This window comes from Acomys minous, assembly GCF_964271855.1.
Source record: "Acomys minous genome assembly, chromosome: 9".
In the NCBI taxonomy this organism is placed as follows: Eukaryota; Metazoa; Chordata; class Mammalia; order Rodentia; family Muridae; genus Acomys; species Acomys minous.
In genome coordinates this window covers 84,502,962-84,516,930 of record NC_140490.1, presented here as the reverse complement: position 1 = coordinate 84,516,930, position 13,969 = coordinate 84,502,962, and the positions used below count along the sequence as shown (strand labels likewise).

The window sequence follows — 13,969 nt, the reverse complement described above, 5'->3', positions numbered from 1 at the left end:
GGAGAGACTGGACTGCACAAAATGGTTGGGTCAGAAAATTAAACAGCAGCCCCAATACAGCTGGTCTGAATCGCTGCAGTAGCACAAACCAGGCAGAAGCCTAACTCGGCTGACCCAGTCCGGAGCCTAAAGTATGGAGCAAAGTCTCCTGGAGTGGAAACCAGGTCACCTGCCTGTCCCAGGAAAGAACTTCCTGATCCCCACTGGCAAGGGAACATGACCTATAATCACTCACCAACTATTCACTCTCAAAGACCAGTGAAAGACACCAGAAGCTACCTCCCAACATCAGAGGCAGCAAGATGACTAAGGGATAGCGTAAGAACACAAACAACAAAACCCAAAACAATTCGGCATCTCCAGCTATCCCAAAGAAAGCAACCCTGGGAAACCAAACACAACCGAAATACAAGAAAATGACCTTAAATCCTTAGTGACGAAGATGACAATGGAAGAAACAAATAAAATCCTTAAACAAATGCAGGAAGATGCAATCAAACAGGTTGAAGACATAAAAGAGGCCCTGGAAGAAATTCAGGAAAATACAAACTAACAGATGAAGGAAATCAATAAAAGACTTCAAGATCTGAAGATGAAAATGGAAACAGTGATAAAAGCACAGACAGATGACCTTCTCTAACAGAATCCAAGAAATGAGGAACGAATCTCAGGACTTGAAGATACAATCGTAGAGCTCAGAGCAACCATCAAAGAAAAGGCTAATCTGAAAAATTCCTGACACAAAACATGCAAGAAATCAAGGACACCATGAAAAGATGAAACCTGAGAATAATAGGCATTGAAGAAAGAGAAGATGCCCAACTCCAAGGCCCAGAAAATATCTTCAACAAAATCATAGAAGAAAATTTCCCCAATCTGAAGTAGGAGAAGCATATGAACATACAAGACACCTACACAACACCAAATAGAATAAACCAGAAAAGAAAATCTTCCTGCCACATAGTAATAAAAACACAAAATATACAGAACAAAGAAAAAAATATAAAAAGCGGCAAGAGAAAGGGCCAAGTAACATATAATGGCGAACGTATCACAGTTACACCTGACTTCTCAGCAGAAACCATAAAAGCCAGAAGGGCCTGGACAGAGGTCCTGCAAACCCTAAGAGACCACAGATGCCAGGCTAGACTACTATACCCAGTGAAACTATCAAAAACCATTGACGGAGAAAACAACATATTCCATCACAAAAACAAATTCAAACAGTACGTATCCACATACCTGGCCTTACAGAAGTTACTAGTAGGAAACCTTCAAACCAAAGTGGCAAGCTACAACCAAAACTACACGGGAAATAGATAACTACACCATCGCAAAAACATAACCACACAAACACTCTACTGCAGCCAATATCAAAATCAAGTGACCTAACAGTCACTGGTCATTAATATCCCTTAACATCAAAGATATCAATTCTCCAATAAAAAGGCCCAGACTAACTGAATGGATGCATAAACAAGACCCAACATTCTTCTGCATTCAAGAAATGCACTTCAGCCACAAGGATACACATCACCTCAGGGTAAAAGTCTGGAAAAAGGTATTCCAAGCAAACAGACATAAAAAGCAAGCTAGTGTAGCCATTTTAATATGTAATGAAATAGACTTCCAACCAAAATTAATAAGAGATGAAGATGGTCACTTCATACTCATCAAAGGTAAAGTCAACCAAGATGACATCACAATTCTAAACATCCACGCTCCCAATACATGGGCACCCACATTTATAAAAGAACTATTAACAAAGCTTAAACCACACATCAATACCCACACAGTAGGAGACTTCAACACCCCACTTTCACCAAAAGATAGGTCAGTGAAACAGAAACTAAACCAAGAAATAAAGACACTAACCAACATCATGAATCAAATGGATCTAACAGATATCTACAGAACTTTTCACCCAAACACAAAGGATTATACATTCTTCTCAGCACCCCATGGAACCTTTTCCAAAATTGATCACAAAGAAAGTGGTCACAAAGTAGGTCACAAAGCCTCTACAGATTCAAGGAGAGTGAAATAATATCTTATATCCTATCAGATAACCATGGTCTAAAGCTGGACTTCAACAACAACAGAAATATCAAAAAGCCCAAACACATGGAAACTAAACAACTCTCTACTTAATGACACCTGGATCAGGGAAGAAATAAAGAAAGAAATTAAGGACTTCCTGAAATTCAAGGAAAATGAAAGAACAACATACCCAAATCTGTGGGACACATTGAAAGCAGTGCTAAGAGGAAAATTCATAGCACTAAGTGCCTTTATAAAGTAATTGGAAACATCCCATATATGCAACTTAATGACACAGCTGGAAACTCTAGGAAAAAAGAAGCAGAAATACCCAAGAGGAGTAGACATCTGGAAACAATCAAACTCAGGGCTGAAATCAATAAATTAGAAACAAAGAAATCTATTCACAGAATCAACAAAACCAGGAGCTGGTCTTTGAGAAAATCAACAAGATAGACAAACCATTAGCCAAACTAACTAAAAGGCAGAGATAAACTATCCAAAATAAGAAAATCAGAAATGAAAATGAAGACATAACAACAGACACTGAAGAAATACAAAGAATCATAAGATCCTCCTTTAAAGGCATATATGCCACAAAATTTGAAAATCTAAGGGAAATGGACAATTTTCTTAATCAATTCCACTTACCAAAACTAAATCAAGATCATATAAACAAGTTAAATAGTCCTATTTCTCCTACAGAAATAGAAGTAGTCATTAATAGTCTCTGAACCAAAAAAAGCCCAGGGCCAGATCATTTCAATGCAGAATTCTACCAGACATTGAAAGAAGTGCTTATACTTAAACTCTTGAAGTAATTCTAAAAGATAGAAATGGATGTAACATTACCAAACTCATTCTACGAGGCCACAATCACTTTGATACCTAAACCTCACAAAGACCCAACAAAAAAAGAAAATTTCTGACTAATCTCTCTCTCTCTCTCTCTCTCTCTCTCTCTCTCTCTCTCTCTCTCTCTCTCTCTCTCTCTCTCTCTCTTTTGAGAGAAGTATGCCTTTATTCCCATGTTTCTCAAATTAAGCTGGCTGAATTGGTTGCTTTGAGAGGTGATTTAGTCAAAGAGACCAAATCTCAGATCCCCATCTGATTCCTCAGATTCTTCTTTGGCTTCAGCCTTGGCTGGGGCAGCAGGAGCAGCCGTGGTGGCTGCAGCCACAGGGGCAGCAACCACAAATACAGATGGATCCACCAAAAAGGCCTTGACCTTCTCAGCAAGAGGGAAGGTGTAGTCAGTCTCCACAGACAAAGCCAGGACCCTCTTGTACCCTTTGATGATAGAATGTGGCACTGAGGCAACAGTTGGGTAACCAATCTGCAGACAGACACTGGCAGCATTTTGGACACCCTCTAGGAAACAAGGTTACAGAGTCTGCTCAGTGATGTCAAGCACTTTAGGGCTATAAATGCTGCCGTTGTCAAACACCTGCTAAATGAGCAGCCCGAAGGAGAAGGGCGAGATGTCATTGTGGCCTCACTGGCTCCTACTTTGTCTCTGGTTTTTATCAGCTTCACATCACTCAGAATTTCAGTGGTGCCTCTGGAGATTTTAGTGGTGATGCCCAAAGCCTGGAAGAACAAGGTCTTCTCAGGCCCCAGACCTGTGTTCTGGGCTGGCACAGTGACCTCACAGGGCATGATGGCACCAGCACGGGCAGCCGTGGGCATCTTATTGGCCAGTAGCATGTCCCTAATCTCAGTGAGGTCCTCCTTGGTGAACACAAAGCCCACATTCCTCCGGATGTGAGGCAGCAGCTTCTCCACAGCAGGATTGTTTTCCAGGTGGCCCCTGATGGCCTTGCACATCATGGTGTTCTTGCCCATCAGTACCATGGCCTTCCGTCGCAGGGACATTTGGATCTGCTGCATCTGTTTGGAGCCCACATTGTCTGCTCCCACAATGAAACATTTTGGGTAATCATCCAAAAGTTGGATGATCTTAAGGAAGTAGTTGGACTTCCAGGTCGCCTGGTCTTCCCTGGGCATCACAGCGGTGCATCAGGGATTGCCATGCAGGGTTTAAAGGCGATGTCACTCTAATGCGGATGCCTGGAGAGAGCAGACTAATCTCTCTTATGAACATTGACACAAAAATACTCAATAAAAAATACTCACAAAACCAATACAAGAACACATCAAAGATATCATACACCATGACCAGGTAGGCTTCATTCCAGGCATGCAGGGATGGTTTAATACACAGAATCCATCAATGTAATCCACCATATAAACAAACTGAAAGAAAAAAACCACATGATCATCTCCTTAGATGCAGAAAAAGCATTTGACAGAATCCAACACCCATTCGTGTTTAAAGTTTTTGAGAGATCAGGGATACAAGGTGCATACCTAAACATAATAAAGGCTACATACAGCAAGCCAATAGCCAACATCAAATTAAATGGAGAGATACTCAAGGAAATTCCTCTAAAATCGGGGACTAGGCAAGGTTGCCCATTTTCTACATTTCTCTTCAATATAGTTCTTGAAGTTCTAGCCAGAGCAATAAGACAACAAAAGGAGATCAAGGGGATCCAAATGGGAAAGGAGGAAGTCAAATTATCCCTACTTACAGATGATATGATAGTGTACATAAGTGACCCCCAAAATTCCACCAGGGAACCCCTTTAGCTGATAAACACCTTCAACAAAATGGCTGGATACAAAATTAACTCCAAAAAGTCAATAGTATTCCTATAGAAAAATAACAATCATCTAGAGGAAGAAATTAGGAAAACTACACCCTTCATGATAGCCACAAGCAATATAAGCTATCTAGGAGTAACTCGAACCAAGCAAGTGAAAGACTTGTTTGAAAAAAACTTCAAAACTCTGAAGAAAGATTGAAGATGACATGAGAAGATGGAAAGATCTCCCTTGTTCATAGATTGAGAGAATTAACATAGTAAAAATGGCCATCTTACTAAAAGCAATTTACAGATTCAATTCAATCCATATCAAAATACCTACATAATTTTTTAAAGACATTAAAAAATCAATCCTCAACTTCATATGAAAAAACAAAAAGCCTAGAATAGCTAAAACAATACTATACAATAAAAGATCCTCTGGAGGAATCTCCATTCCTGATCTCAAGTTGTACTATAGAACAACAGTAATTAAAACAGCATGGTACTGGCACAGCAATAAGCTGGTTGATCAATGGAATCGAATCAAAGACCCAGAAATGAGTCCTCACACATATGATCAGTTGATTTTTGACAAAGAAGCCAGATCTATTCAATGGAAAAAGGAGAGCATCTTCAACAAATGGTGGTGGTCTAACTGGATGTCTACATGTAGAAAAACGCATTTAGATCCATATTTATCACCATGCACAAAACTCAAGTCCAAGTGGATTAAAGACCTCAACATAAAACCAGAGACACTAAATCGGTTAGAAGAAAAAGTGGGGAAGATCCTGAAACACATTGGCACAGGAGCCAACTTCCTGAACAGAACACCAACAGCCCAGGCCTTAAGGTCAACAATTAATAAATGACATCTCATGAGGCTGAGAAGCCTCTGTAAGGAAGAGGACACTTAACAGAACAAAGCCTATAGACTGGGAAAAGATCTTCACCAACCTCATATCTTACAAAGGCCTAATATCCAAATTATATAAAGAACTCAAGAAATTAAACACCAATGAGCCAAATAATCCAGTTAAGAAATGGGGCTCAGAACTAAAGAGAGAATCCTCAACAGAGGAATATCGAATGGCTGAGAAACACTTAAAGAAATGCTCAATGTCTTTAGTCATCAGAGAAATGCAAATCAAAACGACTCTGAGATTCCATCTTACACCCACCAGAATGGCTAAGATAAAAAACTCAAGTGACACCACATGCTGGCAAGGATGTGGAGAAAGAGGAACACTCCTTCATTGCTGGTGGGAATGCAAACTTGTACAACCACTTTGGAAATCTATCTGGTGCTTTCTCAGAAAACTGAGAATAAAGCTTCCTCAAGACCCAGCTATCACACTCTTTGGAATATACCCAGAAGATGTTCCAGCACACAACAAGAACATTTACTCAACCGTGTTCATAGCAGCCTTATTCATAATAGCCAGAACATGGAAACAGTCTAAGCGTCCCTCAGTAGAAGAATGGATAAATAAACTGTGGTACATTTACACTATGGAATACTACTCAGCTATTAAAAACAAGGAATTTCCAAAATTTGTGGACAAATGGATTGAAGTGAGCTAACCCAGAAGCAGAGAGACTCAAATGGTATATACTCACTTATAACTGGACACTAACCCAAAAGGCATGTCCCACAAAAGTCTTCACTTACCAGGAGATTGGGATAGATGTGAAGACATCCTACTCTAGGTAAGGGAAATATAGGAGATGGGGAAATAGAAGGACCCAGAGGGTCCTAGAAACCTACAATAAGAACATCGTGATGGGTGGATCAGGAACCAGGGGTGTCTGCTCAAACTATTGCAGTAACCAAGGACAATACAATAGTAAACATCCAACTGCTACTCTTATCTAGCCAATGGACAGGACATTCTCCACAGTTATGTGGAGCAGGGACTGACTTTGACATGAACTCTGGTGCTCCATATTTGACCACTTCCCCTTGGTAGGTAGGCCTGGTGGCACTCAAAGAAAGAATACGCAGGCTACCAAGATGAGATTTGATAGCCTATGACCATATAGTGGGGGAGGAGGTCCCCCTCAGTCATAGGCCCAGGTAGCCAGATGGGAGGGAAACTGGCAACTCATTTCTTGGACTTGGCAACCCAGCCAGCATGTGTATAAATCTGTAGAACCTTCAAAGACAGCAAGCTGGCAAGATCTAGCAAGATAACGTACAGCAACCCCAGGGGACACCAACCAGCTGTGTTCACACTGTCCTCTGCAGGGAAGAAACTGAGGCCCAGGGCTCACGCATGGCTGGTGAGTGGCGGCCCACCCCACTCCCAATGATTCAGGGCACTGAGTTGGTTGGTGACCCCGGAAGTCTGTCTGTCATCACCAGAAATTGGTTGCTTAAGCATAAGGTACAAGGGGGCAGCCTGGAGGAGGAAGCACTGTGAGCATTGGTCTGGAACAGTCTTTGGGGCAAACCTCCCCCACACAAAGCAAGACACCACTCAGGGAAGTCGGGAGAACAATACAGGAGGAAGTTAATGGTTACTGTTAAACTCGTGTATTGGTAATGGTGGGCAGGAATAGGCCTTTCTAGAAACAGAGCCTGTGGGGCTGGATCGACGGCTCAGCAATTCCAAGCACTGGTTGCCCATCCAGAAGATTTGTGTTCGATTCCCAGCACCTACACTCGGCTTACAGAAACACTTGCCAATTCCAGTTCCAGGGAATCCAGTGTCGTCTTCATGCCTCTGTAGGCATCAGGCATGCACAGACAAACATGTAGGCCAAAAAAACCAAAACAAACCAAAACAAACCAAAAAAAAAAAACCCCACTCAGACACATACAAACAAAAAAGAAACAGGTTGTCATGTAGCTCAGGGTGGCCTCTAGCTTACTACACAGCTGAGGCTGACCTTGAACTCCTGATCCTCCTGCCTCCACCTTCAAGGACTGGGATGCCAGGCATGTGCCACCGGAATGAGCTCTGTGCCACTGAGGGCCGAACCATTTTCCCACTGAGCTGCGTTCCAGTGCTGGTATTTGTCCGTTACAAATATTAAGCCTTGTGAACACAATACCTGTCCACAACTACAAAGTCAGCAAAAGTGAAAGTGATAATGTCCTTATAGGTACAGGACAGCTCCCAGAGATGGAACTGAGAGCTAACCTTCCCTTAGTGACTCTCAAAGCCACCCTGGATTAATTAGTCCATGTAACGATAACTAGTCCATGTGACTAGTCCACCAACCAGTCCAGCTGGTCAGTTATTGGGGGGTTGAGGGGGGTCGCAACCTGTAGGTAAAGACATGGGCGAGAGAGACGTAGAGCTCAAGCGAACAGTTGCTTGTCAAGAGCCGTTTATTGAAGGTAATGGCAGGCTTTTTAAAACCTGCTTTAGTGAGGGCGGGGGTACGCAAGGAGAGTAGTGGAAAAGTACAAAATCTTCTGGGGGTGAGCCCCGGGAACATTTGCAAGGGGAGGGGTCTTCCAGGTGAGACAAAGCAGGATGTCTCTGTGGTTATCTCAGGATCAGATCGCTGTCTTCTCAGGACTAAGCCGGATGCCTTGCATACCTAATGAGTGGCCCAGCAGGATGTTTGCTGCAAATGCTGAATGGGTGGGGGTCGGCCTCAGGCCTTTTGGTCCCTGGCATCTCCACCCCTTTTGTTTATTTTGGCCTGAGGGAGACCTTACAGCCCAGCGAATGACTTTTAGGAGGTCACCAGTCATTGTTACAGGATGGCGGTATATTTAAGAATCACTATTGTCCAAGTGTTTCAGGACAACAGTTATTCTGGACCGGCCAAATTCCCAAGGAAAGGGGGCCTCGCGATGGCCTGAGCCTGCTAGAGGATCGATGCTCAATCTTACCACGCCTATGGTCTGTCCTCCCACCAAGGACCGACCGACGTCTGATAACCGAGACTTATTCAATCGCTCTGTCTCTGACTTACCAGGCACTATCGCGGGTCAGGTCAAGGTGGGCTCAGGCCAAAAGATATAGGGGAGGGCTTGCACAGGTTTACCAAAGGCACTGAGGGCACAACCAGGCTCGCCATCCAGCATTCTGCATCCTCGGGAACTGCAAAGGCCGCCCATAGGAACTGCAAAGGCCGCCCATAGTTAACCGACTGAGGCGTAGGTGAAATCTCCTGGATGGAAATAGAAGTCTCATTTGGTCCTCAGTCTCCAGGCGGTGGTAGTGAACCTGGATATTCTTGGTGGCAGCTTCAACCTGACTTTTAACAAACCCTGTAAGACGGTTTAAAGTCCATGGGTCAAAGGATAATAGAAGGAGAACACCAACGAGGGGCCCGAGCAGGGTGGGGAGAAGGGTAGTAAGCCAGGGGGAGGCAAGGTTAGGGTTGGGGAAATTCCCCCTTCCAGAAAATTTAAAAATGAGTCGGGGTCATGAATAGTAAAACGGGGAAGAAGAATAACAAGGACACACCAGTCTTTGGAGGAAAGGAAGGTAGGGGCATAGACGATCGAGGTTAAACCAGAGGAACAAGCAAAATGGGTGTTATTTGGCGCGGGAATGTAGGAGAGGGAGAGGTCGGGAGTGACAGTCTGGGCGCAAACGCCGCTGAGGGGAAGAGGAGGGAGCACATGGGGACCCAGGAGGCAAGTACCTATGCCGGAAACGGACTGGAGGGTAATGCGATTGTCGGGAGCTAAGCCGGTGAGGGTGGGGTAACATTAGTAAAGAGCAAGGTGGAAAGAAGAGCAATACCCTCGTAAAAGGGCGGGGAGGGGGAGAAACACATCCAACATTCAGGAAACGACAAGGAGGAGTCATTTTTAAAGGCCCATATGGAGGCATTTGCCAACTGGAGAATAACATCAGCCGAACTGGGGGGGGGGGGCCCACGGGGAGGGTAGGTCGGAAGGGAGGGGGTGAAATGGACCGAAGGAGGACGTCCGAGGGGGTGGGCGGGGAGGGAGGCATGGGGGTGGCGGGTTTAGGCGGGGGGGGGGGGCCAGGAGCAGGAGCGGGAACAGGATGATGGAAAATATGATTAGGCCCAACCACTGCAGTGCCCTTATTGGGTACCTTTTTCAGGAGGTGTAACCTGAACGTAAGTCCAAAATCGTACTCTGATTTATAAACACGGAGGCCCCATTCAAATCCACGACCCGTCCAAATGGCACGTTTACCGGGCTCAGTGAAGCGAATGGTCAGGGGGTTGCACCAGCCATTGGTGACTGAACGAGCTGCATTGCAAAGGTCTTTAACGGCCTCACCATAGGGCTGAGGATGAATCCAGGAATCAACAATGATGTAGTCCCAAGAAGAGGATGGCTTCCAGTACGTGTCGCCAGTGGTCTCACACCCCCAAGAGGCACAGTAAAAATCTTGGGCCCCACCACAGCGGTGGTTATCAGGACGGGGCCGATGAGAGGGTCCCGGGCAAACATAGAGTCCTCCGGCCCAAGCAATCCCATCCTGGTGTAAGGTTTTGTGGAGCATGATGCGCTCCAGGTCATTACAGCAGCAGGGACTGGGACCACCAACCGAGCGAGAGAAAGGGGACGTCTCCTCGGGAGCCTAGATTGTTTAGGAGGCCAAAAGATGTCTTCCACGCCCCAAGAAGAGGGGCCTCCCAGGGCCAGGGCACAGAGGTCAACCTGTAAATCGGGCCACTGGGGATTAATGCCCTGAGAGGAGGAGGAACTAACAATATCTCCCACTTGGTTAATAATGACCCAGGTAAAATTATAGATTGTATAAGGCTGAGGTTGGCGCAGGAATGCGGCGAGAATCACTTCAGGAAGGCAGAGGCAAAGGAGCGACGCGGTGAGTAGCAACATGATGAATCGGCGGTATCTTTTTTATCCTAAAAAAGAGCACAATTACATCTTTTCCTCAGGGGAGTTCCCTGGGAGAGAGGGGTTAAAAGGTTTGATTAGGCGCTCAGGTAACCAGCGCGCATTTTGTTCTTTCTGATCATAAATGCAGGCATGACCTTTGCCCCAAATAAGGACTGGGTCGGGTCCATGCCATTGGTGGGTCAGTGGATCCTTCCACAAAGCCTTGGCATAGGTGGAGGAGGTGGAAGAGTGCCAAAGGCGATCGGCCGCCGAATGGCCAAGATCATCCTTTTGTAGAAAATTTAGGACGAACAATGCATGATTGAGAAGCAGGCGAGGCCCTGCTGTAGAGGGATATAGGATTCCTTTGGAAAACTGTAATTTATTAAGCATTGTTTTAAGTGTCTGGTGGGCCCTCTCGACAATTCCTTGTCCTTGGGGATTGTAAGGTATCCCCGTAACATGTTTAATCTGCAGTTGGGCACAAAAGGACTTGAAGGCAGAGCTTGTATACCCAGGGCCGTTATCAGTCTTTAGGGTAAAGGGTTTGGGGGCAACAGTCAGGCAATACAAAACATAATCAATAACATCTCTAGTAGACTCTCCATCGTACAATAAGGCAATACAAAACATGATCAATAACATCTCTAGTAGACTCTCCAGCGTGCAGAGAGGCGCAAATAAATCCACTAAAAGTATCTATAGACACATGAATATACTTAAGTTTCTTAAAAGAGGAAAAATGAATAACATCCATTTGCCAGACCTGTCCAGGCATGAGGCCACGAGGGTTGACTCACGTATGTGGCTCGGGAAGAAAGGTGACACATGCCTGGCATTCTTTAACAATAGCCCGGGCTTATTCCCGAGTGATGGAGAACATGTGGCAAAGGCTTTGGGAATTAAGGTGGTGGAGGGCGTGAGCCTCCCTGGCCATAGCAACGGGGTCGCTGGCAGATGGAATGGCCAGCCCTGAAAGCAGGGGGCGCGTGGCTGAGTCCACCTGGGCATTAAGTGTAGTCAAAGGCCCTGGCAGGGTAGAGTGAGCGCGAATATGACCAACAAAAAAAAGCTGAGAGCGCAAAAGAATAAGCTGTTGGATACGGGAGAAGAGAGGGGAGGCATTAGTAGCAGGCTTAATACAAGGAACCGTCTCGAGGACTGGAACAGAGGACGCGACATAGGCACTATCAGTATATAGATTAAAGAGAGTATGGGGAAGCAATGTAAAGGCGTGTGCGACAGCTTCCAGCTCAACAAGCTGAGCAGAGGTATGGGGGGTTTGTTTTTGCAGGATAGCTCCGTCCACAGAGAGGGCAGCAACCCCGGTAGAGGAGCCATCAGTAAAAACCAGGGAAGCTTGGGGGAGGGGTCTGGAGCGGGTGACTCTCGGGAAGATGACAGGTTGTCGCTGCAGGAATTGAATTAGTTTATCTGGGGGATAATGATTATCTAATAGGCCGCAAAAAGAAATACAGGAGACCGCCCAATCATCTGAATTTTGAAAAAGCCACCTTATTTGTGTGGCCGAGTAAGGCGTGATAATAGAGTGAGGGTCCCTTCCGAAGAGCCTGGTGGCCGCTTCCCGCCCCTGCCGAATGAGAGACGCAACCAGAGTAGGATAAGTAGGAAGGACCTTAGTGGAGGAGGAGGGGAGATGAAGCCAAAAAAGAGGGGCCCATTGCCAGAGCAGTCCTGTGGGGGCAAAGAGGGAAGGAAAAATTATGAGCGCGAAAGGCTGGGTAGGGTCAGGAGCCATTCCACCACCTTTCTGTTCTCCCTCCGAACCTGAGGAATCATGCTCACTATCAGAATCTACAAGGGCCGCGGACGACTGGGAGGGTGTAGGGGCAGGTGGCTCTCCCGAAGCAGCGCCTGAATCAGTGGCCTCAGTTTTTGCCCCGCTCAGGGCCGGCTGGCTCTGGGAACGGTTGACAGGGAAAATAAACGGGGCTGTGGAGGAAAGGCGCGTTGTTAAAAGTGAAAGCCGTTGTTGAAGTTGAAGAATCTTCGTCGCATGGGAGATCTGGTGTTGGAGATGGGCCTCCATCTGCCAAATCATCAAGGAGGGAGAGTGTGAACGGCGCATTAGGTCCGTAACTACGGACAGCCGTGTTAAGTTTTTCTAGCTTTTTAAATTTGAGTTTATGATAAGCAGTGGGGGTAGGGAGGGAGTCGGGGCGGCGGGAGGAGAGACAACAGAGTCAGCCAGGGTTAACGGAAGGGCCCAGGCCAAAATCTGACCAGGAGAGATGGAGAGAGGGCCCTGGGTAGCAGCGGCAAGGAGGAGCGTAGGAGAAGGGAGCGGGTGTTTCAGAACGAGGGGATAGATGAGTAGCCCGATAAGGACAGAAGAGGCACGGCCGAGGACCAGGAGGGGAAGAGGGGGAAGAGTGAGTAAGGTAGAGGAGGAAAAGGTTGGCGCCGCGCGGAGGAGGCCATCATCGGAATGATATCAAGCAGCCTCCTCCTCAAGGGTGGCAGCAGCATCCGGATCCAAGGGCTCATCTGGGGCCTGAGAAAGGAAAATGGCGGAATGGTGGGAGGCGCGTGAAGGGGTGACCGACGGAGGGGGAACAGGAGAGGCTGGCGGACCGGACCGGACAGAGGGTGTCCTTTTTGGGGGAAAAACAGGGGCACAAAGTGGTGAACACCCGCGTTCCATAGCGGAAATGGGGTCCTCATAGGTGGGAGGAAGCAACGGATAAAGACGGCGGGGGGAAGGGGAAGGCTTGGACGCAGGCGCAGGGGAAAGATTTTTTAAGGGCTCCGAGGATGTAGGAGGAACAGAATCGGGGGGCATGTCAATGAACGTAAGAGAGGAACCCTGCAGAGAGGAACAGGAAGGAACACGAGAAGGAGGGAGAGATTCGCGCAGGCAGAGTTCAGCCATGGAGAGGAGCTGCCTCTGTCCGCTTTCGTTTTCGCTGGACTCAATTATGTCCCGTATAAGGCCCCAATAAGAAAAAATACTGTTCGACACCGCTGTATTACCATCTTTTTTAATAAGTGCATTAAGTTCACGCCCCACCTTTTGCCACTTTTCAGAATGAATAGTAGGTCCATCAGTCATGAACCAGGGACAAGTCTGGTCAATAAAAACAAAGAACTCAATCAAATGTTTCTTTTTTACCCTAATACCCCTCTCTGAGTACGTCCTTTAAGCCTCTTATGAACTTTGCTTCCTTGGACAGCGAATGGCCCATTCTTGAGATATGCGAACGGATGACTCACCTAATGACGAAGCCGGCCGGGCGAACTCGGCTGGTCATGAAAACTCCTGTGGACCGGTCCCTTAATCCGTTCGGGAAGAAACCCGCACCTCGAGTCCCACGTGGGCGCCAGATAATTAGTCCATGTAACGATAACTAGTCCATGTGACTAGTCCACCAACCAGTCCAGCTGGTCAGTTATTGGGGGGTCGAGGGGGGTCGCAACCTGTAGGTAAAGACATGGGCGAGAGAGACGTAGAGCTCAAGCGAACAGT

The 13,969-nt window shown here is 46.3% G+C and overlaps 1 pseudogene across 1 annotated transcript; it reads right to left on the bottom strand.

The window, feature by feature from the left end:
* Window positions 1-2,976: 2,976 nt before the first annotated feature.
* Window positions 2,977-4,087, bottom strand: LOC311604637 (large ribosomal subunit protein uL10-like; annotated as a pseudogene). Its single transcript has one exon. The product of its transcript is annotated as a large ribosomal subunit protein uL10-like (transcript).
* Window positions 4,088-13,969: the final 9,882 nt, after the last annotated feature.